Genomic DNA, 24562 nt, shown 5'->3' on the forward strand with positions numbered 1-24562 from the left:
TACACACACACATTCCACATGCCAAACACCTGCATGCACGCACACACAAACATATACCCCCCCCCACACACAACACCCCCCACCCCCTCACCTGTTGGAGCACACGACTTACCTGATTGCAGGGGGTCCTCCAGCAAGAGACGGGATGGGGTGTTGCTGCCAGCAGCAGCGTCCGCCAGCAGAACATCGTCAGGCCGTATCATGTGTCATGATACAGTCTGCGGCGGTCTACTGGCGTGGCGCTGCTGCTAGCAGCACCGCCACCTTTCTGCCATCCGCCGCCAACCAATCAGTCAATCAATCAATCAGGGATTTGTAAAGCACACTACTCACCTGTTACGGTCTCAAGGAACTGAGGAGGGGAAAAGGGAGGAGAAGGGGGGAGGAAGGTGCTGCTACTACTCGGACAGCCAGGTCTTGAGAAGTTTCCTGAAGGTAAGGAGGTCTTTGGTCTGGCGCAGGTGGGTGGGAAGAGTGTTCCACGTTTTGGCGTCGAGGTGCAAGAATGATCTACCGCCGGTTGTAGTTCTGCGGACGCGTGGGACGGTTGGGAGGACGAGGTCGGCGGAGAGGAGATGCCGGGTCGGGGTGTAGAAGGAGAGTCGTCTGTTGAGGTATTCTGGTCCGTTGTTGTGCATTGCTTTGTGAGCATGGGTGAGGAGTTTGAAGGTGATTCTCTTGTTGACTGGGAGCCAGTGCAGGTTTTTCAGGTGGTCTGTGATGTGGCAGTGGCGGGGGCGCCATGGACGCAGCTGGAATTCCGTCATCCTTCTGGCAGAATTCCGGCTACGGTCATAATATGGCGGATGGCAGGTAGTTGTGACAACGATATTTTGGCGGCCGTCGCCTTGGCGGTAGGCGGTCAATACCGCCGTTGTCATAATGAGGGCCTATATGTGAAAATGTAGCCTTCCCGAAGTAAGGGAAAAATGGAACACAAAGGAAGATATATATTTTGAAGAAGTGCTCTGGGATCCAGCATATAGTTAGGACTATTCAATGCTTCTTATTGTCAATGGAGATCCCTAGAAGGAGAAATATATTTGTAAGTATGATTTTCCATTGCTAATTCCAATTCCAGGGTCTATAACCTGTGATGGTCTGCTAATATCCGACCCAAAAAATACCCCACCCGCTATATAAGTAATTCTGGGTGCAGTATAACCTCACAATTATAATGTGGGACTCAGACAGAGCCTGTACTAGGGAACTGATATTGCAGTATTATGTAAGGAAGCTTACTATCTGGAAATACTGTTAGAGACTGCCTCTGTGTGATCTTACAGTCAGACGGTTCTCCAAAACTCTCCGAAAATACACCACAGGCAGATTTACATGCTCTGCGGAAAGAAAGTTATCCTGTATACTGCTTAAGGGTAGTGCACCATGCGTAGAGCTATCTTTTCATGTAATTGGAAAATCACTGTTGACATTATTGAGGACTAGATCATTACATCTTAGGTTATAAGAGGAAAAAAGATGCTACTTACCTGTCACAAGTGTTCTTCCAATGGTATCCTCTTCCATAGGTGTAGATGCTTTGAATGTTTCCAATATATCTATAGTTCTAGCTAATATATATATATATATATATATATATATATATATATATAAAAAAAAAATCAAGGCCATGCATTCTGTTTAACAATTGAGACAGAATCATTTTTGAACATATATAGATATAGATATATATATATATATATATATATATACAGGGAGTGCAGAATTATTAGGCAAGTTGTATTTTTGAGGATTAATTTTATTATTCAACAACAACCATGTTCTCAATGAACCCAAAAAACTCATTAATATCAAAGCTGAATATTTTTGGAAGTAGTTTTTAGTTTGTTTTTAGTTTTAGCTATGTTAGGGGGATATCTGTGTGTGCAGGTGACTATCATTGTGCATAATTATTAGGCAACTTAACAAAAAAAAAAATATACCCATTTCAATTATTTATTATTACCAGTGAAACCAATATAACATCTCAACATTCACAAATATACATTTCTGACATTCAAAAACAAAACAAAAACAAATCAGTGACCAATATAGCCACCTTTCTTTGCAAGGACACTCAAAAGCCTGCCATCCATGGATTCTGTCAGTGTTTTGATCTGTTCACCATCAACATTGCGTGCAGCAGCAACCACAGCCTCCCAGACACTGTTCAGAGAGGTGTACTGTTTTCCCTCCTTGTAAATCTCACATTTGATGATGGACCACAGGTTCTCAATGGGGTTCAGATCAGGTGAACAAGGAGGCCATGTCATTAGATTTCCTTCTTTTATACCCTTTCTTGCCAGCCACGCTGTGGAGTACTTGGACGCGTGTGATGGAGCATTGTCCTGCATGAAAATCATGTTTTTCTTGAAGGATGCAGACTTCTTCCTGTACCACTGCTTGAAGAAGGTGTCTTCCAGGAACTGGCAGTAGGACTGGGAGTTGAGCTTGACTCCATCCTCAACCCGAAAAGGCCCCACAAGCTCATCTTTGATGATACCAGCCCAAACCAGTACTCCACCTCCAACTTGCTGGCGTCTGAGTCGGACTGGAGCTCTCTGCCCTTTACCAATCCAGCCACGGGCCCATCCATCTGGCCCATCAAGACTCACTCTCATTTCATCAGTCCATAAAACCTTAGAAAAATCAGTCTTGAGATATTTCTTGGCCCAGTCTTGACGTTTCTGCTTGTGTGTCTTGTTCAGTGGTGGTCGTCTTTCAGCCTTTCTTACCTTGGCCATGTCTCTGAGTATTGCACACCTTGTGCTTTTGGGCACTCCAGTGATGTTGCAGCTCTGAAATATGGCCAAACTGGTGGCAAGTGGCATCGTGGCAGCTGCACGCTTGACTTTTCTCAGTTCATGGGCAGTTATTTTTCGCCTTGGTTTTTCCACACGCTTCTTGCGACCCTGTTGACTATTTTGAATGAAACGCTTGATTGTTCGATGATCACGCTTCAGAAGCTTTGCAATTTTAAGAGTGCTGCATCCCTCTGCAAGATATCTCACTATTTTTGACTTTTCTGAGCCTGTCAAGTCCTTCTTTTGACCCATTTTGCCAAAGGAAAGGAAGTTGCCTAATAATTATGCACACCTGATATAGGGTGTTGATGTCATTAGACCACACCCCTTCTCATTACAGAGATGCACATCACCTAATATGCTTAATTGGTAGTAGGCTTTCGAGCCTATACAGCTTGGAGTAAGACAACATGCATAAAGAGGATGATGTGGTCAAAATACTCATTTGCCTAATAATTCTGCACTCCCTGTATGCGTGTATTTATTGCCAATCGGTCTGGAATACTTAGTTCATTAATAAAGGACCAAATTTAAAGACAATACTAAATAGCACTTGGAAAGGTAGCTTATCAACAACACAGAATTTCCTCTTACGTATGTGCATGAGCCACAAGCATTTTTCTACATGATTGTATGTCAGAATGTTATATACAGAACTTTTCTCTGGCATAAATATTGTGTGCTAAATATTATTCACAAAACTATCATCAGTGTATTTTTTATTATTAATTCCAATGGGGCATTAATTTTGTAGACAGTATTTAAGACATGATAATTATATATTTCTGGTACCACTGTTTCTCCATGTCAGATTCCAGTAGCAAAGAAAGCACAATCAAAATAATAATCCCTACGTCTCACTAAGGGGGACGGTGGATGACACATGAATCAATTAACGTACCAACAGGCGAGAGATGTAGTTACAGGTATGTACATTCTTTTCTCCAGTATTGTACTTATTTATATAGTCACCTGCAAAGAATGCAAAGTAGTGATTACACCATGAAGATGTGACATTGACACTTCACCAAAAGTGTCTTCAAAATGTCTGCCTGACTTGCATCTCAGCTGTTCGATGTCCATGCCCAAGCTGCAGTGTATAGAGCAACTATGCAGGATTATATGGATTCAGCTGTGCAAATTCCCTGTAGGGAAATTCACCACCATTGCCTTCATAGAGTTTGCATGTGTATATGTATGGGTGTTGATTTATTACAAACCAAGCCATAGGACAACAGAGAGCTTAAAATAGATCGGAAAGGTAAAATGTAATGGCAACTAAAACTTGCATCCAAATGGGTGAGCTCTCTTTGTTGACCTCATCTCATGGTGGGAGATCAAAATTGGTTAGTTCTGGTCAATAAGTTCCTTGAAAGGCGAGTCTTCATTTTCTTTCTGAGTAAAGGTATTCATTAGCCTTTTCTTGATTGCATTTCTTGTTTCAGGTCTGCCAATTGCCAGTTGTATGCATTGGATTCACCATACAAGAACCTCATGTTACCTGCTAGGATGGGTGGTGACCGGAGGTGACAGCCTTGAATACGACACAGATGATCATGAAGAAGCAATAGTTTCTTACATGTAACTCCAGTTCGCTCGTAGGGGAATTTCCATTATAGTCATTAGCACTGAATAGCTCCGGCCACCTGCAGGGACTCCGGAGCATTTTTCAAACTATATTTTCTTAAGTGCAGATATCCGCCCTGCTTAGAGAAGGTCTGCAGTGTCACTTAAGAGACAAATATATTATTCAGCCTATAGGAACAGGCTACACCTGCCCAATTATTCATCTTGTACTTAAAAAAGGGGCCAAGAGATTATATAAGTATATAATTTCATGTTGTTTTTGTAAAACATCATAAATGTCTTTCACAAACCCTTTTTTGGTAGACTAGAGAGATGAAGCAAGGCAGGGCAATGTAGCAACATAAGCTGCCACTATATGAGTTAAAATATAGGCTGCACCTTAAAGAACCCAGAGACCACCAGTATCGTATCATGCTGAGCAGGTGGCAGTTGCTTCAGTTCTTTTTCAGGCGACGTGTTTGTGATATATCAGTCTACTGGTCTCTTCTGTCCACTCCACAGGGAAGGAGGGAGGGTTTCTTATGATTATAACAAGAGAACTGAAGTTACAAGGTAAGAAACTATTCCTTCTCTTGTTGGGGATTTTCATTTATAGTAATAAACAATGAATAGAGTAGAAAGCCCACTCATACTTAACGTGGTGGTGAGGACAGAGAGGATAACTGTTGATTTTGAAGCAAATAGATTTCTAAGAGATGCATGTCCTACTTAAGCATCTGCTGTGGCATCAGAATCCAGGCAGTAATGTTTGGTAAACATATGGACAGATCTCCACATGACTGCTTTGCAAATATCTGGGATAGGGATATCTCAATAAAGCAGCTGTAGCTGCTTTCCCTGTAGTGAAGTGGGCTTTAGGCTTAGCTGTGAGTGTCTTATTGGCTTTTTGATAGCACAACAGGATACAAGAAACTATCCAATGGGAGATGGATTGTATAGAAGAGGCCAAGCCCATAGGGACCGGACCCTAATTAATAAACTATTGGTTCGATCTGCAGATGTCTCATGTCCTATCAAGGCAGAACGTAAAAACTCTCCCCACATCCAGGGAATGAAGAGTTTTTTCAGTAGGAGTAGAAGGATTCTGAAAGAATGTAGGTAAAGCTATGGTCTGGTTAAAATGGAAGTCTGAAATAACCTTAGGGAGGAATTTCAGGTGAATTCTCATAACCACTTTGTTAGGGTAAAAGACTGTATGGTTTGTGAGAACAAAACAATTGGATCTCGCTAACCCTGTGAGCTGATGTTATTGCTATATTGAAAGCTGTCTTCAAAGAAAGGTGTTGCATGGAGGCTTTATGAAGAGGTTCAGAGGGATCCTGCATTAGCAAGAGAATACAATGTTAAGCTCCCAGGGAGGCGAAGAATGCCGAATGGGAGGGAAAACCTTCTTCCACCCGTCTAGTAAATCCTTGATGACGGGGATTTTGAAAAAAGAGGTTCCATTTTCTGTAGGCAGTAAGGGCTGCTAGCTGAACCTTTATAGAAGAGCATTGCAAGCCAGATTTTGACTGCAGAAGTAAATATGGAAGAATGACATCTTCCTGGCAAGATATAAAGTCAACGTTCTTAGAGGAACACCAAATGCAAACTCTCTTCCACTTGGAGCCCTATGCAGAATGTAATGAAGGCTGCTTAGCCTCTCTAAGGACATACATACAGTCCTGCACAGTTTCAAGTGTCTGTACTGCACTAGCTCAGGAGCCATGCTGCCACATTCAAAGAGGAGAGATGAGGGTGTACAATCTGGCCTCTGAACTTCATTAGTAGGTCTGGTCTGCATAGCATCTTGAGATGTGGACGGACGGACCGGTGAAAGAGGTCCATGACGGCCACCCGAAAGCCATTAGGATCATCTTAGCACTTGATTGGGACAACTTGATGAGTACTATTGGGATCGAGGGAATCAGTGGAAAAGCATAGAGAAATTTGCCGGGCGAAGCATTGGCAATTTCTTTTTTCTCTGGTGGCGAATGTTCAGAGGGCCCCACCATTAAAAGGTGCTGTGGATGACACTGTTTAAGAACCACTCATGGTTTTCTTGCAAGAGCCTGCTGAGGGAGTCTGCTTGAGCATTTTGAACACGTAGAAGGTGAATTGCTGTGATCGTGAGGTCTCTGGCTAGAAGCCATTTCCAAATCTGGACCTCGTCCCTCCCTGCTTGTTGAGGTAGTACATGGTTGTTGTATAGTCCATTTGAACAAGCAAGGAGTGAGATCTGAACAACTGATGAAATGCCTTCAGCTCCAGATGGACTGCACGCAGCTCGAAGAGATGATATGGTATGTAATTTCTTTCTATGACCACTTGCCCTGGATTTGGAGGTGATCCACGTAGGCTCCCCATCCCAGTAGTGAGGCACCCGTAACTATAGTTTGAGGAAGGATCTCTTGATGAAATGGCATACCTTGAAATAGATTGGTTGGAGAGCACCACCATTTCAAGGACAGCTTTGCATGAAGGGATATGTGTATCCTGTCTTCCAAACTGCCTGTCAGTTGGTCCCATTGGTCCTCAAGACATTCCTGCAGAGACTGCATGTGGAGGCAGACATTAGGTGTGAGAAAGATGCAGGAGGCCAAGGTGTGAGGACTACTGTTCTCACTGTTGGATAAGAAATAAGTTACTTACCTGTAACTGTAGTTCTCCAGTATTGGAAACTTTCATAGATTCACATGCTTGAATACTTCTGTGTCACCGAGGTGGGAGTCCTCGGTTTAATACATAAGATATGCATAAATGTATACCTACATTACATGCATTAGGCCTTTAGCTTAGTAACATATCACAGTCATTTTGTAAAAAAGACTGTAACTCAAAAGCTCAACCAATCATGCTGCACCACTCTCTAGAAGCCTCCTGAAGAAACAGCCTTCCCTCAGATTTTCCGAGCATAAGTGCTGTAATATTAAGAAACACTGAGAAAAGAGAAGGTGAGCTCCTCAGGGGAGGTGGGTGGGCCGCATGTGAATCTATGAAAGTTTCCATAGATCCACATGCTTGAATAAGAATAGCAAGCAGTAACTGGCACATTTTCTGTATTCGTAAGAACATTCGACTGCATTTGAGATAGTATCAGCATCTAGCTAACTTTATGTCTGATACATAAAGATAAATATATACATATATATAAATACAAGCAAACCCATTATTATACGGAAAACGTGGTACTAAACAGAAGGAGCGGATGGCGGGAATAGAGAAATGGCTCACCTTCACTGACTGCCTGGCCAACCGCTGCATCCCGGAGCGTTTCAGCATCTAAGCAATAGTGCCTCGTGAAAGCATGTGCCGTTCTCCATGTAGCCGTTCGGCAGATGTCTGGTAGGGATAAACCTGAGAACAATGCACAAGAGGTGGAAACCGCTCTAGTAGAATGTGCACGCACTCTTGTGCCCAAAGGTTGACCAGCCTTTTGATGGCAAAATGCTATTGTGCTCAAAATCCACTTGGAAATGGTCTGCTTAGTAACTGGATGTCCTCTTCTGGGTACACTGAAGGCTATGAAGAGCTGGCTCGATTTCCTGATTGACTTTCTTCTGTGTAAGTATAATTTGAGACATCTTTTCAACTCAAGAGAATGGAGAGATCTTTCTGCTCCAGTTTGCGGATGTGGAAGAAAGGACTTCAGCACTATTGTCAAGTTAATATGAAAGTTCAATGGTACTTTGGGGATACATTTAGGGTTGGTACATAGGATAACTCTATCTTCTGTGAACTGTAGAAAAGGGTCTTGTAGGAAGCTGGCTCTTTATATATGTCATGTTATGTTATGTGAATTTATATAGTGCATGGCTGCCCGGAGGCCTCGCAGCGCTCAAAATTGAAACAGTAGCATCAAAGTAAGAAAATTGGAAGTTAAACCTTAAATAGCCACGTCTTCAAAGCCTTACGGAAGAATAGTTCATGATTTATTGCTCGTAGGCTAAGAGGTAGAGAGTTCCATAGCTTCGCCCCCTGGTTTTCCAAGGATCTTCCACCCCATCTGGCTTTCTTCACTTTAGTAACCACTGCCAGATATGCTGAGGAGGATCTGAGTGGTCAGTTAGATAAATAGAAGGACCTCAGCATTTCTGGACCTCGATCATGCAATTGACTATGCACATGGCATAGTGTCTCAAAATGTATCCTCTTGGCCACAGGAAGCCAATGTAGCGCGGAGATTCCTGCTTTTATAGATTCATGATTAGGTATGTTCAACAGCAGACGTGCAGAAGCATTCTGGACTATCTGCAACCTTTTAATCACGTAGCCAGATGAGCCAATAAACAATGCATTTCCATAGTCGATTCGGGAGCCGATCAGTGCCTGTATAATAATTCTTTTGGCTGTAAAGGGAAGGACAGTGAAAACCCTCCTTAACAGCCTAAGGAGGTGGCAGGTATTTTATATACTATCTCAAAGTGAGAGATAGTGTGCACAGAGTCCAGGGGTTCCCCAAGAGGCTTGACAGAGGCTATAATAGATAATAATAATAATGCTCTATTTGTGGTAGCGTGGTCGAGCAGTTAGGCTTATCAGAGGGTAGTGTTAAGCATTTGTTGTACACACACAGGCAATAAATGAGAATACACACTCAGGGGGTTATTCTAACTTTGGAGGAGGTGTTAATCCGTCCCAAAAGTGACGGAAAAGTGACGGATTTACCACCAGCCGTATTACGAGTCCATTATATCCTATGGAACTCGTAATACGGCTGGTGGTATATCAGTCACTTTACCATCACTTTTGGGACGGATTAACACTCCTCCAAAGTTAGAATAACCCCCTCAATGACTTAACTCCAGGCCAATAGGTTTTTATAGAGAAAAATATTATTTTCTTAATTTATTTTAGAACCACAAGATTCAAATTTCAGGTAAGTACATTAAATTTAACATTCTTTGCATAGGTATAGATAGAACTTTGAATCGAAACAGTAATGTGCACAGTTTGGCATAAAATGGCAATAAGCTATTTTAAAAGTGGACACAGTGCAACATTCAACAGTTCCTGGGGGAGGTAAGTACAAGTTAGTTTTTGAGGTAAGTAAAGCACTTACAAGTTCAGTCTCCGGGGCATAGGCAGCCCATTGTTGGGGGTTCAAGTCAACCCCAAGCACCAACAACACAGGGCCGGTCAGGTGCAGAGGCCAAAGAGGGGCCCAAGTAACATAGGCGCCTATGGAGACAGGGGGTGCTCTGGTTCCAGTCTGCTAGTAGGTAAGTACCTGCGTCCTTGGGGAGCAGACCGGGGGGGTTTGTAGAGCACTGGGGGGTCACAGGTGGGGGCACAAAATACACCCTCAGCGGCACTGGTGCAGTGGGCAAACAAGGTGTTGGGTCTGTGATAGAAATCAATACAGGGACCCGGGGGTCCCTCAGACGTTGCAGGCAGGTCACAGGGGGGCTTCTCGGGCCAGCCACCGACTGGGCAAGGATGAGGGCTGCTTGCTGGTCACTGCTGCACCACTGGTTGGTTCTTCACGGACCTAGGGGCTGGGGTGCAGTGCTTCTGCCAGGCGTTGGGTAGTCGTGGTCAGAGGGTGTCCTCGGGATTCCCTCTGCAGGCGGCGTCATGGGGGTGCAGAGAGGTTGGCTCAGGGTAGACACGTCGTTGGAGTTGCCTGGGGGTCCTCTCTGCATCGTTGGTTTCTCTGGACACAGGCCAGGGGCGGCAGGTGCAGAATGGTGGGGACTCACGCTTCTGGAGTGAGGTGGGAGTCCCTTTAAAGATGTTTTTTTGCTGTTGGTTTAGACAGGGCCGCTCTCCATGGGAATTTCTTGGTCCTTTGTAGTTGCAGGGCAGTCCTCTGAGTCGGCAGAGGTTGCTGGGCCCGCAGGATGCTTGATCGTCGACGAGAGGAGAGTCGCTATAAGACAGCTGTCGGTGGAGGTGTCATCGACTGGAGCATCGGCGTCGAGAATTCCGTCGACAGGAGTATTGTCAATGGAGGCATCTCAGAGGTATCATCAATGGGGCTGTCGTCGTGAAGTCCATAGATGAGACCGTCGACGTGAGGGTCGTAGACGATGCATAGAGTCCTGGCGACACGATGGGTCACCCGTCGACAAGGATGAAAGTACAGTCGACGAGGATCCTGACGCCACCGCCATCGACACTGAAGTAGTGGCTATGGTTGATGTCACTGATGATAAAGTCGTCCACGAGAACATAGTCGATGACAGTGCAACCAACGGCGCTGATCCTGGCTTCTTAAATTTATGTTTTATTTTAAGAGGTGGCGTTGGAGGCTCAGAAGAGTTTTCTATTTGGGCTTAAACAGGAAGCCTGACCCTTTCAGTATGCCAGAACGCATTTTCTTAGAAGGGCTGTGAATTTTTGAGGAGCCCTCAGATTACTTTTTTAGAGCCTTATTAGGAGGTTCCTGAATCTCTGAGCCTTCATGCTGTCTCTTAACAGGTGTCTTCATGACAGAGACAAAAGATGAGCCACTGTCCTCGTCAGAGGCTGGATGGCCGGATTTACCTTTTTGAAGCCACAAAAAAGACGACCCTCTCTGTCCTTTAAAGTCTTTGTAGAAAATTTTCTACAGATCTTGCAGTCTTTGGCCTTGTGATTTGGGTATAAGCTGTATATGCAATCATCGTGTGGGGCATCCACATATAATCTCTTTTTCAGACAGGTTGCACAGGATCTGTAAAAAACCTTTTTTGGTGTCTCTGACTTTGCAGCCAGTTTGAAGCACCAGAAGAAGAGAATTAAACACCTGAGATCTAGGGAATATGTTTCTGAGAGGAGATTTGATCAGAGCTCAAAGAAGACTCCTCAGCACGACGTGCGGTGGTAAATCTGAGGGAAGGAAGTTCGTCACAGGAGGCTTCTAGAGGGTGGTGCAGCCTCATTGGCTGAGTTTTTGAGTTTGGGTCTTTCTTACAAAATTACTGTGATATGTTACTAAGCTAAAGGCCTAATGCATGTAATGTAGTTATACATTTAGGCATATCTTATGTATTACACTGGGGACTCCGATCTCGACAACAGGGAAGTATTCAAGCATATGAATCTATGAAAGTTCCAATACTGGAGTAAGAGGCTTTCAAAGTGCGCATGACACTTCCGAAGGATTGATAAGCGCCTCTCCTCCGAAGGACACAGATTTGCCCGTATTGTGTTGATGATAGCTCCCAGATAATGTAATGTTTGAACCAGAAAAGAGGTCAACTTGTTGCGGTTAACATGAAGGCCTAACCTTTGTAGGAGATTGCAAGTCCAATTGTAATGAAGCTGAGCTTCCTGAGATGTTGATGCCTTGATCAGCCAATCATCTAGGAATGGGTAGACAAATATTTTGCTCTCCTGAGATGGGCAGCAACTACCGCCATGCACTTAGAGAATGTCCTGGGTGCTGACTTCAGGCAAATGGAAGTACTTTGTAATGATAATTGTCTTGCTCCACTACGAACCTCATGAACTTTCAGAGATTTCTGGTGATTAGTATGTCAAAGTATGCATCTTGAAGGTTGATGGAACATAGCCAATCCCCCTGGTATAATGCCAGCATCCATAGCCAACTCCACTTGGTAGCTGTTTTGAGGTTGAGAGTGGGTCTGAATTTGTTCTTGTCTTTCTTCTTGACGAGATAGTACCTGGAATAAATGCCTGTACCTCATTGTTGGTGATGAACAGGTTCCACCGCCTGCTTCTGTAGGAGGATGTTGACCTCGATCCTGACAGCGGGAGTTGGAAACTGTATTATTTCGGAGGTATTGATTGTGGAGGACTGGGGAACCTGAGACAATATCCATTATGAACAATATTCAGAACACAGGAGTTTTGTGTCATGGTTTGCCACTCTGACAGATAATATTTAGCTTCCCCCTGCTGGATTGGGTAACAGAAGAGGGGGAAGTAATGGTTCAGGGTTTTGATCAATATGGTTGTTTGCCTCCTTGAGCAGGCTGCTGGGTAGAACTGCCTCTAGGCTGCTCCTATCCATCTTACAATATTCTTTATATAGACAGAAATGGTCAAACTGCAAACAATTTATTTGCCTTTTTGAATTCCTTTGTTATAGCCCCTGATATTATTAGCACTTCCAGCGGGCTGATTACAAATGCTCCAATACCAGATCATTATTTATAGCAATATGTTATCGTGGAATCATAAATTATAAGATGGTATAAATAACTCCAATTCGACGTTCCACCTACAAAATCTGGGCCATAATATGCAGATTTTGGTACTTACCAACCGGAAATATACATATCCTGGTATTTTCTTGGTCTTTTGACCTGGTAAATATCAGCAGGTTTGCTAGCCTCCAAAGAGGAAAAAAGTAGTTTTTCATAGTGACATCCTACATCTGGAGGCCTTAGTTGTACCTCTTGTGGTCAGTATTGTCAACAGTGAAAGAAAGAGATGTTTGTTGCCATTGTCCCCATCACTATGGTAAATAGAGAGGAACCCCTCCAATGGAGAAGTGTCTCTCTGGAGGTAACAGCTTTTATATTAAGCTCAGTGACTGAAGTGGAACAAAAACGAGAAGTTTGTTGACTAGACTGTTCCGAGTAAAGATCTTGATGCAGGCACTGGTGTGTAGGAGACTGGCTCAGTATATGGTGTACATCTATTGGTGAGGCACAGTATACTGAGTCCAGGAAACCCTTAGTGATAGTGTAAGAGACTCTAGATAACCAGAGTTCTCAGAGGGGTAGCTGTGAAGAGCAGCTAAGGCTTATCCAGGAAGGTGTAAAGCAGTTACAAATACCACACCGGTCAATCAGTGATGTACACAGAGGAAAGAACCAACCTAGTGTTAGATACATTTTCTATATTTATTGTAACACACACTCTCTACAACAAACTTTGGTGTATCTCCTAGCCAGAGACACGATCATACAAAAATATACTTAGAAAAGGTATGTACAGGCATATATTAACATGCCCCAGGTCGGGGCGGAAGGATAAGTTACTTACCTGTAAATCCTAGTTCTCTTCCAGGGGTATCCTCATCAAAGTCATAAACATTGAATATTCCCGCCCTTGTGCGGGGACCCCGGAGCATATATAAAATATACACATATTATACATGTGCAACAAACAGTCATGCAGGCTATCATGTTAAAAACAGGCTAAAATGCTTTATTTCTATGAAGTTTTTTTTTTTTTTTTTTTTATATATTAAAGACTACAATAGAGCATAAATATGTACCCAAGCTCCTAAAACTAGGCTTAGGGAAGTAAGCAGTAGCAAACTCTAGAGAAAAAATAGAAAAAACTGCATTGAAAAACAATGAAGCATTCTTAGCCAATAGGCTGCATGCAGGTTAACACAGGAGAACCATAAAAACTTTGGCACCGTGCCTTTAAGACCCTGAGCACCTCCAGTATCCCACCATGCCTCAGGGGTGAAGGAAAGGTGACAGTTGGTTCACAGTTAGGTCAGTTCTTTTTACGGTGACAATTTGTATAACTGATTCCAAACACAGTCTGTCCTGCACTTCTAGGAGACGTGCGTCCGGGGAGGAGGGTGGGTTGTTTATGACTTTGATGAGGATACCCCTGTAAGAGAACTAGGATTTACAGGTAAGTAACTTATCCTTCTCTTCCAGGGGATCCTCATCAATAGTCATAAACATTGAATAGATTAGCAAGCCCATCCCTAAACCCAGCGGACTGTCCGATAGAAGTGCAGGAATAGATATGTCTTACGCAAACAGATTTCTTAGAGAGGCCTGCCCCACTTGGGCATCCGCTCTTGCATCTGAGTCTAAGCAGTAAGGTCGTGTAAACGTATGGACAGACTTCCATGTAGCAGCCTTACAAATCTCAGATATCGGAACATTGTTAAGGAGAGCAGCAGTGGCCGCTTTCCCCCTTGTGAAATGCGCTCTAGGCCGCGCTAGTAATTGTTTATTAGCTAGCTGGTAAGTATTAACAATACAAGAAACTATCCATCTTGATATTGTTCGCTTAGATGCTGCCTCTCCTGTTCTTAAATGACCATAGTTTACAAACAAGAAGTTAGAGTGTCTAATCGATTTTGTCTTGTCCAGATAAAATTTCAGCACTCTTTTCAAGTCTAATGAGTGCAATGCTTTCTCTGCCGGAGTCTCCGGATTCGGAAAGAACGTCGGTAAAGATATGGTCTGGTTGATATGGAATTCTGACACCACCTTCGGAAGGAAAGATGGGTGAGTTCGTAGAACCACTCTATTGTCATGAAAAACCGTGTACGGTTCTTTTGAAGACAAGGCCTGGATTTCACTGACCCTCCTCGCTGAAGTAATGGCCACTAGAAAAGCCGTCTTCCACGTAAGGTGTTGTAAAGAGGCCTTATGTATAAGCTCGAAAGGAGGGCCCATAAGTTTTGCCAGGACTACGTTCAGTTCCCATGGAGGAGAAGGTATCCGAATTGGCGGAAAAACTTTCTTCAAATCTTCTAAGAAATCCTTGACTACAGGTTTTGTAAAGAAGGATTCCTGAGAAGGCGACTTGTGATAGGCCGTAATAGCAGACAAATGTACCTTAATAGATGATACCTGCAGACCGGACTTCGCTAGATGAAGCAAATAGGACAGTATGACCTCCTCCTGCGCCCGTATGGGATTATGGCCTTGCTGACAGCACCGTATGTAGAATCTCTTCTAGGAATTTTCGATGTTTGGGAGCTATTGGTATGTGAAAGTACGCATCCTGCAGGTCGATGGAGCACATCCAGTCTCCCTGATGCAGTTGAGGGAAAATCTGGTGAAGCGCTAGCATTCTGAACTTCTGCTTCCTTATGTATTTGTTCAGCAGCCGTAGGTCCAGAATTGGCCTGAAAACGCCCTCTCGACCCTTCTTCGCCACCAGAAAGTAACGGGAGTAGACTCCCTGTCCTCTGTGTGCAGGTGGAACCTTTTCTATGGCCTTCTTTTTGAGGAGGGCGAGAGCCTCCTTGCATAGCAAGCTGAGATGAGATGGATTGTTTTTGGTTGGTGGCAAGCGTGGTGGAGGCTGTTTGAAAAGAAGAGAATAGCCATGTTCGATAATATTGAGCACCCATTTGTCTCTTGTGATAGAGTGCCACTCGTGAAGATAAGCCGTAATACTTCCCCCCACCGGAGTGGTGTACAGTGTCGAGGGAAGCGAGATTTCATTGCTTGGTGGGTGCTTTCGGAGTGGACTGTTGAGGTCTACTTGACCCTCGCTCCCTTGTGTTTCTCCGTTGAAAAAGAGGGCGTCCCTGTCGTTGCTGTGACCTTTGCGAACAATGAGGGGTTTGAACCCTCTGCTGGAAAGGGCGCCTGTCATACGGCCTGTACCTCCGCCTGAAATCTTTCTTTCTTTCGAGGCCCACCGCCCTCATGGTATCCACCTCGGTCTTCATGCGGGCCATCTCTTCGTCTGCATGGGCACCGAATAGAGAGTTCCCGGCAAATGGAAGATTCAGGATGCGTTGTTGTGCTTCCTGTTTCAAACCAGTGAGCCTCAGCCAGGAAGATCTCCTTGCACAGATACCATGTGCGTACCCATGAGCAGCCAAATCCGCCCCATCTGCTGCCGCGCTGATAACCTGGTTGGATACCAGGCATCCTTCTTGTAGTATCTCCTGGAAATCTTGTCTGTCCTCTCTGGGCAATTTTTCTGTAAATCTATTGAGGGAGTCTCACAGAGAACGATCATACCTGCCCAGGAGCGCAGACGCACTGGAGACCTTCATTGCCGAAGCCGCCGTCCCGCATATCTTTCTCCCCAGAGAGTCTAGATGCCTGCTCTCTTTATCCGGGGGTACCGTGGATGAAGATGCCACCGAGTGGGTCTTTCGGGCGGCAGCTATTATAACCGAGTCCGGTGGCGGATCCTTCCTGAGGAACAAAGGGTCCTGTTCTGGAGCCTTGTATTTTTTGAGAATCCTAGCCGGGGCAGACTTAAGCGAGGCTGGGGCCAGAAAAGTGTCCATGGTTGGCTGCAACAAACCAGGCACTAGAGGCAGCAACTTTTTCTACGCTGATCTCTGTTGTAGAGTCTCAAAGATGACCGATGAGGAGGTAGATGGTTCTGGAACCTCTATGTTGAGTTTTTGCGCTCCTCTTAGCAGCACCTCGTTGAATGTGGTAATATCATCCACCAGTGAGACTCTAGCAGGAGGTGAATCTGTCAGGGTGGGTGAGTAACGCCCGACAGATGAACTTGATGAAGACCAAGAGGGTGATCTTCTTCTTGACCGAGACCTGGATCTTCGTTGGGAGCGAGACCTGCTGCGAGACGCCTTAGCAGAGCGTCTAGGCCTCGCGGTCGGTTGGCGAGGAGCAGAACGAGCCCGTTCTGCCCTGGCTGTCGGTGATGGCGTTCTTGGCAGGGAGGCAGTAGGTGAATACATTCGCGAATATTGCGAATCTGGGGAGGCCGCTGGTCTGTTGAGGCTCTCCAGCCATCTCGGCGATAGATTGATGGGCGAGACATGCCCAGATGATGCCGCTCTTGACCTAGAAGAGTCGCTCGGTATGGAGACCACTGGAGATGGCGCCTTGTCTGGCGTGGGGCGATGTTCTGCTCCCTGTGGGACAGGTAAGACCTGAGTCGACGTCGATGTTTGTTTCGACGTCAAAGGGCGCCCTGCCGGTTGCTCTTGCCTCGACGTTGAGTGCCTTGATGCCGAACGGCGATCCTTGGACCTCGACCTGCTCGCCGTCGTGTGCCTCGACGTGGAGCGATGGGAGGTCGACGGCGGATGGCTCTCGTGCGTTGTGGTGATTTCGACGTCGTGTGTCCTGACGTCGTGGGGCGCACAGCCTTTGGCGGCGATCGGGCACGCCGGCGATGGCTCGATGTCGATCGGCGGGCTGCCGTCGACGGAGACCTGCCCCTGCGCTGATGTTCCCTCGACGCCGTTCCCTTCGACGTCGGGTGTGTCGCCGTCGACGGCGATCTATGCCGGTGAGACGGTGGTAGCGACGACGTCGACGGCGAACAAACAGGTACTTTCCTACCTGCTGACGTCGACCGGGCCATTCTCTCCTGAGAATGGCCTTCTGGCTGTCTGGGAAGTGAGGAGGACGATGTTCTTTGCCTCTCCTGAAGCCCATGTAGCCGGATCTTCTCTCTGTCTTTCAGAGTCCTCCTAGACATGTTCTTGCAGTACTTACAAGTGTCAGGGCAGTGACTCTGAGGCAGGCACACTATGCACAGAGAGTGGGGATCTGACTGGGCCTTCTTCTTCCCACAAGCAGGGCATTTGACAAAAAGTGAAGGCATTTTTCTGTCAGAAAAAACCTTCCTAACTCAGACAAAGATGTTATTTGTCGAGTGAAAAGTGAAAAAACGCTTTTTTAAAGAATTTTTCTGAGAAAAACTCAGAAAAACTGAGAGCTCAATGCTCCAGGATCCTCTAAGAAGAAGCCGGAAAAAAGAACTGACCTAACTGTGAACCAACTGTCACCTTTCCTTCACCCCTGAGGCATGGTGGGATACTGGAGGTGCTCAGGGTCTTAAAGGCACGGTGCCAAAGTTTTTATGGTTCTCCTGTGTTAACCTGCATGCAGCCTATTGGCTAAGAATGCTTCATTGTTTTTCAATGCAGTTTTTTCTATTTTTTCTCTAGAGTTTGCTACTGCTTACTTCCCTAAGCCTAGTTTTAGGAGCTTGGGTACATATTTATGCTTTATTGTGGTCTTTAATATATAAAAAAAAAAAAAAAAAAAAAAACTTCATAGAAATAAAGCATTTTAGCCTGTTTTTAACACAATAGCCTGCATGACTGTTTGTTGCACATGTATAATATGTGTATATTTTATATATGCTCCGGGGTCCCCGCACAAGGGCGGGAATATTCAATGTTTATGACTATTGATGAGGATCCCCTGGAAGAGAAACTATATCCTAAGAAAATGGAATGCGAGAATAACTCCTAGCCCAAACTACCCATAGTACTAGAGAAGCAGAGGAAACCCCAAGGTAAGTAGATAGGACTCCCCAGGCACCCATGATCAGAGTTGTAACTCCAGATTAGTGTCTATAAGATAACATTGGGGAAGTCGCAGTTGGAGTTTTCAAGTTCTAGGACCCTTCCCAGAGGAAACCCGTTGGAACAAGGGAGGCTAGATAGTGCCCCCAACTGTGGTTACCCAGAACAGTGGAGAACCAACACCAGGGAGCCCAGTTTCATTCGGGGAAAGTCGTGTTGGATCCTCTCGTTGAAGTCAATGGTAACCTCATTTGTCCAGCTGCCACCGTGACCTGTGGACCAGGTCGGTGGAACCTAGGCATGAAGGTGGAGGGTCTGAAAGAACAAGAGGACCTAAGGAAAGGGGGGACAGAGTCCAGACCACCCAGAGGTGCCCACGCGGTGCAGGAGGGCAATGCCCATACTTCCAAAATATTATTTCCTGAGAGATGGTGGACAAAAGTGGACAAAAGTGCAGCTGTGGACCCCTGGAGTCATCTATGAGCTGTCTCACACCGATTTTTGGATTGCAGAGGGGTGTCAGTGGTGAGCAGGACCAACAAGCCTTTGCAAATGCAGGGAAGCATTGCACACAGTTTGCAGGATTTGTCAGGACCAGCAATGCCCAGGTGACCTAACCTTTGCAAGTAGGTAAGGGCCAGCCCTCAGCAACCAGGAGAGCCAGCAGGAATCGTTGAAGTCCCCAGCAGGACCCTCTAGCATCAGGCACGGGAAGTCACAGGGAGGCCTCAGCAGCACAGCAAAGAGGGATGCACAATCCACGGGATTGCAATAGTCTTGCAGAACATAGAAACAAAGTTGCAATAAGAACCCTCCTACTGGTTACAGTCTTCCTCCATAGTTTCAGTGAAGGATGGTGTCCAGGTTGCAGAACTGTCCTGCAGGGGAGACTTGCAGGTGGTTACTGAGGTCTTGCAGATGAATATACGGTCCCACCCTCAGGGGAGCCCTTAAATAACCCATGAAGGGGGTTGGACACTTACTGCAGTGACCCACCTATAAGGGGGGTTGCGGTTAGGGATTTCACCCAGCTGGACTAACCAGCCAGATGCTCCTAGGGGCTCTGTTCATCTTATTTCCAAGATAGCAGAATTAAGTGGCAACCCGCAGAGCTCTGTGCACCTCCCTAGGGGAGTTGCAGGACAGGGGGCTATTCACCCCACTGTCCTTTTATGGTTTTGCAGCAGAGTGGGAACCGGGGGTTCCTGTACTGGTGCAAACCAGTTTATGTAAGGAGAGCCCCAAATGTGCCCTTCAGAGCAGTCTGGTGGCACTCAGAGGCACCCCCACCCCAGCCCAGAGATACCTATTTCTAAAGAAAAGATGGTCACACCTCTATCTTACAGGAAATCCTTTGTCCTGCCCTTTCCGAGTTAAACTCAGCGGCAGGAGGGAAGTGCAATGTCTAAGGAAGGCAGCAGCATGGACTGGCATGCACACCTTGCAAGGCTGTACAGGCAGACTTTGGGGGGGGGGGTCACCTGGGGATCCCCCAGTGTACATGGTATCATGCAATTAACACTAGAACCAGTGTAGTTGCATGATTCCAATATGTTTGCTACCAAACGTGCCTGGGTTCAGTGAAGCGATTATGTAGCTGGACAACTAGTGTTGACCAGTGTCTACTACATACCTTAAGATGGCTTCCATGCACTTACAAAGCCCAGGAAATCGAGTCTGTGGTTTATAGGGGCACCTCTGCTCATGTAGGGGTGTACTCACACTTAGAACCATGCACCTTGGCCTTGGGCTGAAGGTTCTTCCTTAGGGGTGACTTACAGGGTCAGCATGCAGAGAACATGATCTGAGGTTCACCTTATATCTGTAGTGAAAGGTGCATGTTTCACACAGGCTGCAATGGCAGGCCTGTAATCCCAGTTTGCATGGGCCCCTATGGGTGGCAAAATACATGCTGCAGCCCATGGTGGGGCCCTGGTATACCAATGCCTTGGGTACTTAAGTGCCATATACTAGGGACTAACATGGGTGCACCAGTATGCCAATTGTGTGGTGCAAATGTTACCATACAGCTAAATCTAGGGGAGAGAACACTAACACTGGGGTCCTGGTTAGCAGGTTCCCACTGCACTACAGTCTAAACATACTGACACCAGGCAAAAAGTGGGGGTAACTACACCAAAAAGGTGCTACGTTCCTACTTGGTGAATTACAGGGTCCTCCATTTGCTAATAGTTTACAGATTTTGCAGATGTAGAATGTCGCTCAAAATTGAGACACACTTTACAGATGGGCATCATGCTGTTGGCAAGGTCACATAGCCTTCTCCTCCCTTTAATGTTCATAAATCCTCTTTTCTATCTTTCCCTTTGTTTTGAAGGTCATGTGTGAGGATCTCTGGAGAGTTTAAGAAAGTTGGCCACTCATTTGCTCAAGGTAGAAGTCAACACATTCTTTGAGGCAAACTTTAGCTGTATTATCTGCATCACATAATTGTCTTAAAAGGACATTTATTTCACAGTTAAGAAGTGGTTCAAATTGTCTGCTTATCCTTCTGGACAATACTACATTTAGGGCCAGAGATATTATTGCACTAGCATTTTTGCGACCAGTGTGGAATTTTGTGAAACTACCCATGTGCCAATAGGTTGGTATATAGAGCCCTGATTCGAAGTGGGGTACAATCAGACAAACCTCATTAATATTTATAAGCCTGGTCACAAATTGTGACTCCAGTCACTTGGACGCTCTCGCAGGGATGGTGGCATGCAAGGGTTGGCGGGCCACCGTATCTGTGATTGTGTTTACATAAAGTAATTTTTTTTAAAAAAGACTCTCAGTGTTCTTAAAGGAAATAGGGCTGCTTTTAACAAACAAAAGTTTTCTATTAAGTTACACTAAGGATTGGAAGTGGTCCCCCAAACTTGTGCCAAATCCCCCTTAATCTTTTACAAAAATGGACAAAGGGGAAATGAAGACAAGGCGACCCTTTACTCTTTGCGAATCAAAGATCATCTCCTTTAAAGAGTCGGTAACCTTGCAATTTATTGCAACCAGAATTCCAGCCCTAAATCAGTGACTCATCTGGCACCAAATTAAAATTTGGAAGGGACGCCCAGGATGTGCCAATTCCACATTGCAATTCAGTATCCTGTTGCACATCCATTTTAGGATTCTATAAACTTTCACCATCTAAAATGGGTTTGATACTTAGTATAAAACATTTCAGCAGTTGCAAAACAACAAATTTAGCAGTTGCGTTCTTAACTGGGAATCTTCCCCTAAACTTGTGTTGTGAAAGAAATGAAGACTGCACTAAAAAGGTTTTCCTCCAGAGAAGGTGCATGGGGCTTAGATATAGTTGGAATCTGCCTCTGAACTGAAAGGCGAATGAGTGGTCAAGTAATACGAGTGCCCATCATGTTTCCAGAGTATGAATCCTAAATCCGGTCTCCTCCGACTACTATAGCTCACAGATTTTACAAGTAGCCACACCATAGCAGAACATGCTTTAGATGTAGCATCAACGGGGTCCTTCCCGGTTTTTCTAATAAGATCGAAATTCCTTCTTTCTATTTTTGATGATCAGGAATGTTGGAGTAGATAAAGGAAAAACGTACTCCAAACAAGTCGATTTTAAGCCAAAATCTTAGGAGCTGACAGAGGACCAGGGGGTCGAGCTCAGTTCCTGATCTTAACCTCAGCAAAGATCTATTAGACTGCTGAGAACGGCTTGAAAAACATCTTTCCTTCAATAAAGATATAAAAACCTTTACATGAGCATATTTTTGCACCAAGGTCTTTCTGCACTGATTATCTTGTCTCCAAAAATCTGCTGTTACAGAGACATTGTTATGACTGGAAGTGAGCCCTTTGGCACAAAGCTCTTTGTAGAAGAAACAGTGAATGTTTGGGCATTTAGGGTTAGTCTCATGGAATGTGTGTGAGCTCGAATAATTCGTTTTTATCAAGTTCATATTTAGTGAGGACAGTAAAAGTAGCAAAGCCAAGCATGACATTCTCTGGCACAGCCATGTAATTATGCCCCTTTCTGGTCTGTGGTTGTTCTCAGTGGACCATTTCCCAGGCAGCTGCTTTGTTAGTGCTTTCTAACAAATCTGAAAAATCTTTAGAAGGTTCCATCTTCAGCACCAACCCCAAACATACTTTGGAAGAAACCAACAGTTGGCCCTGGAGTCGGTTAGTGACAAATCTTCCCATCATCTTGCTGGAGCTGAGAAATTGATCCTGTTCTCCAAGAAGTCCGCCACCCTTCCTAAAATAATCCCTCTTCACATACATAACAAAATCTATGAATCAGTAATGAGGAGGCTTATCATTACCTGAAATCCTTTCTGTGAATGTTTTAGAAGGAAATTGCTCATTCATTGAATGAACAATGTTTTTCTCCAAAACTGTTATCAATTTAAATGGGGCAAAAACAACAAGTGATGGACGGAATGCTGAACATTGTCAAACACTCGGCCCCAGTCATAGATCTGGGCTTAATCCATCGTTCTTTTGCTCACCATGCCACCCCAGTTTGGACCCAGCCATATGCAAATCAGTCTTGACCCTGTTCCTGATGGGAACAGTCCAGCCCGAACTGCCAAGCCAGGTCTTCACTGGACCGGAAACAAGCATCCTGGGACCGGTTTCAGGGTTTCACCCCTCATCAACCAGGCTAGCTTGAATCCAGTGGCATGGGAAGCACGGGACCCACGTCTGGGGATACCCTTCCCACTTAGGGCGACAAAGCAAAAACAACAAGTGATGGACAGAATGCTGAACATTGTCAAACACTCACCCCCAGTCATAGATCTGGGTTTAATCCATCGTTCTTTTGCTCACCATGCCACCCCAGTTTGGACCCAGCCATATGCAAATCAGTCTTGACCCTGTTCCTCATGGGAACAGTCCAGACCGAACTGCCAAGCCAGGTCCTCACTGGACCGGAAACAAGCATCCTGGGACCGGTTTCGGGGTTTCACCCCTCATCAACCAGGCTAGCTTGAATCCAGTGGCATGGGAAGCACGGGACCCACGTCTGGGCATACCCTTCCCACTTAGGGTGACAAAGCAAAAACAACAAGTGATGGACTTGTCGCCCTAAGTGGGAAGGGTATGCCCAGACGTGGGTCCCGTGCTTCCCATGCCACTGGATTCAAGCTAGCCTGGCTGATGAGGGGTGAAACCCCGAAACTGGTCCCAGGATGCTTGTTTCCGGTCCAGTGAGGACCTGGCTTGGCAGTTCGGTCTGGACTGTTCCCATGAGGAACAGGGTCAAGACTGATTTGCATATGGCTGGGTCCAAACTGGGGTGGCATGGTGAGCAAAAGAACGATGGATTAAACCCAGATCTATGACTGGGGGCGAGTGTTTGACAATGTTCAGCATTCCGTCCATCACTTGTTGTTTTTGCTTTGTTGCCCTAAGTGGGAAGGGTATGCCCAGACGTGGGTCCCGTGCTTCCCATGCTTCCCATGCCACTGGATTCAAGCTAGCCTGGCTGATGAGGGGTGAAACCCCGAAACCGTTCCCAGGATGCTTGTTTCTGGTCCAGTGAGGACCTGGCTTGGCAGTTCGGTCTGGACTGTTCACATGAGAAACAGGGTCAAGACTGATTTGCATATGGCTGGGTCCAAACTGGGGTGGCATGGTGAGCAAAAGAACGATGGATTAAACCCAGATCTATGACTGGGGGTGACTGTTTGACAATGTTCAGCATTCCGTCCATCACTTGTTGTTTTTGCTTTGTCGCCCTAAGTGGGAAGGGTATGCCCAGACGTGGGTCCCGTGCTTCCCATGCCACTGGCTTCAAGCTAGCCTGGTTGATGAGGGGTGAAACCCCGAAACCGGTCCCAGGATGCTTGTTTCCGGGCCAGTGAGGACCTGGCTTGGCAGTTCGGTCTGGACTGTTCCCATGAGAAACAGGGTCAAGACTGATTTGCATATGGCTGGGTCCAAACTGGGGTGGCATGGTGAGCAAAAGAACGATGGATTAAACCCAGATCTATGACTGGGGGTGAGTGTTTGACAATGTTCAGCATTCCGTCCATCACTTGTTGTTTTTGCATCAATTTAAATGGAACATTCACTGAAAATGGTAACCGAATACTCATCTAATATTGTAAATTACAAAAAGTATATCTAAAATGGTACCTAAAAATAAGGAATATCTGAAATTATAAGTGGCAAAATTCATATCTATAATTGTAGGAAAATAAGGCATTTCTACCACTTAAATAAAATCGAAACACACCCCAAACCGAAAACAATTAAGCCATAGTCATCTAAAACTACAACTCATTTGAACAATGGT

The 24562-nt window shown here is 45.3% G+C and overlaps 1 protein-coding gene across 2 annotated transcripts in view; it reads right to left on the reverse strand.

Annotated features, from left to right (window-relative positions):
* LOC138266850 (chloride channel protein ClC-Kb-like) overlaps positions 1-24562 on the reverse strand; it is a 436514-nt gene that overhangs the window by 63756 nt on the left and 348196 nt on the right. The window lies entirely within an intron of this gene.

Source organism: Pleurodeles waltl, chromosome 12, assembly GCF_031143425.1.
Source record: "Pleurodeles waltl isolate 20211129_DDA chromosome 12, aPleWal1.hap1.20221129, whole genome shotgun sequence".
Lineage (NCBI taxonomy): Eukaryota > Metazoa > Chordata > Amphibia > Caudata > Salamandridae > Pleurodeles > Pleurodeles waltl.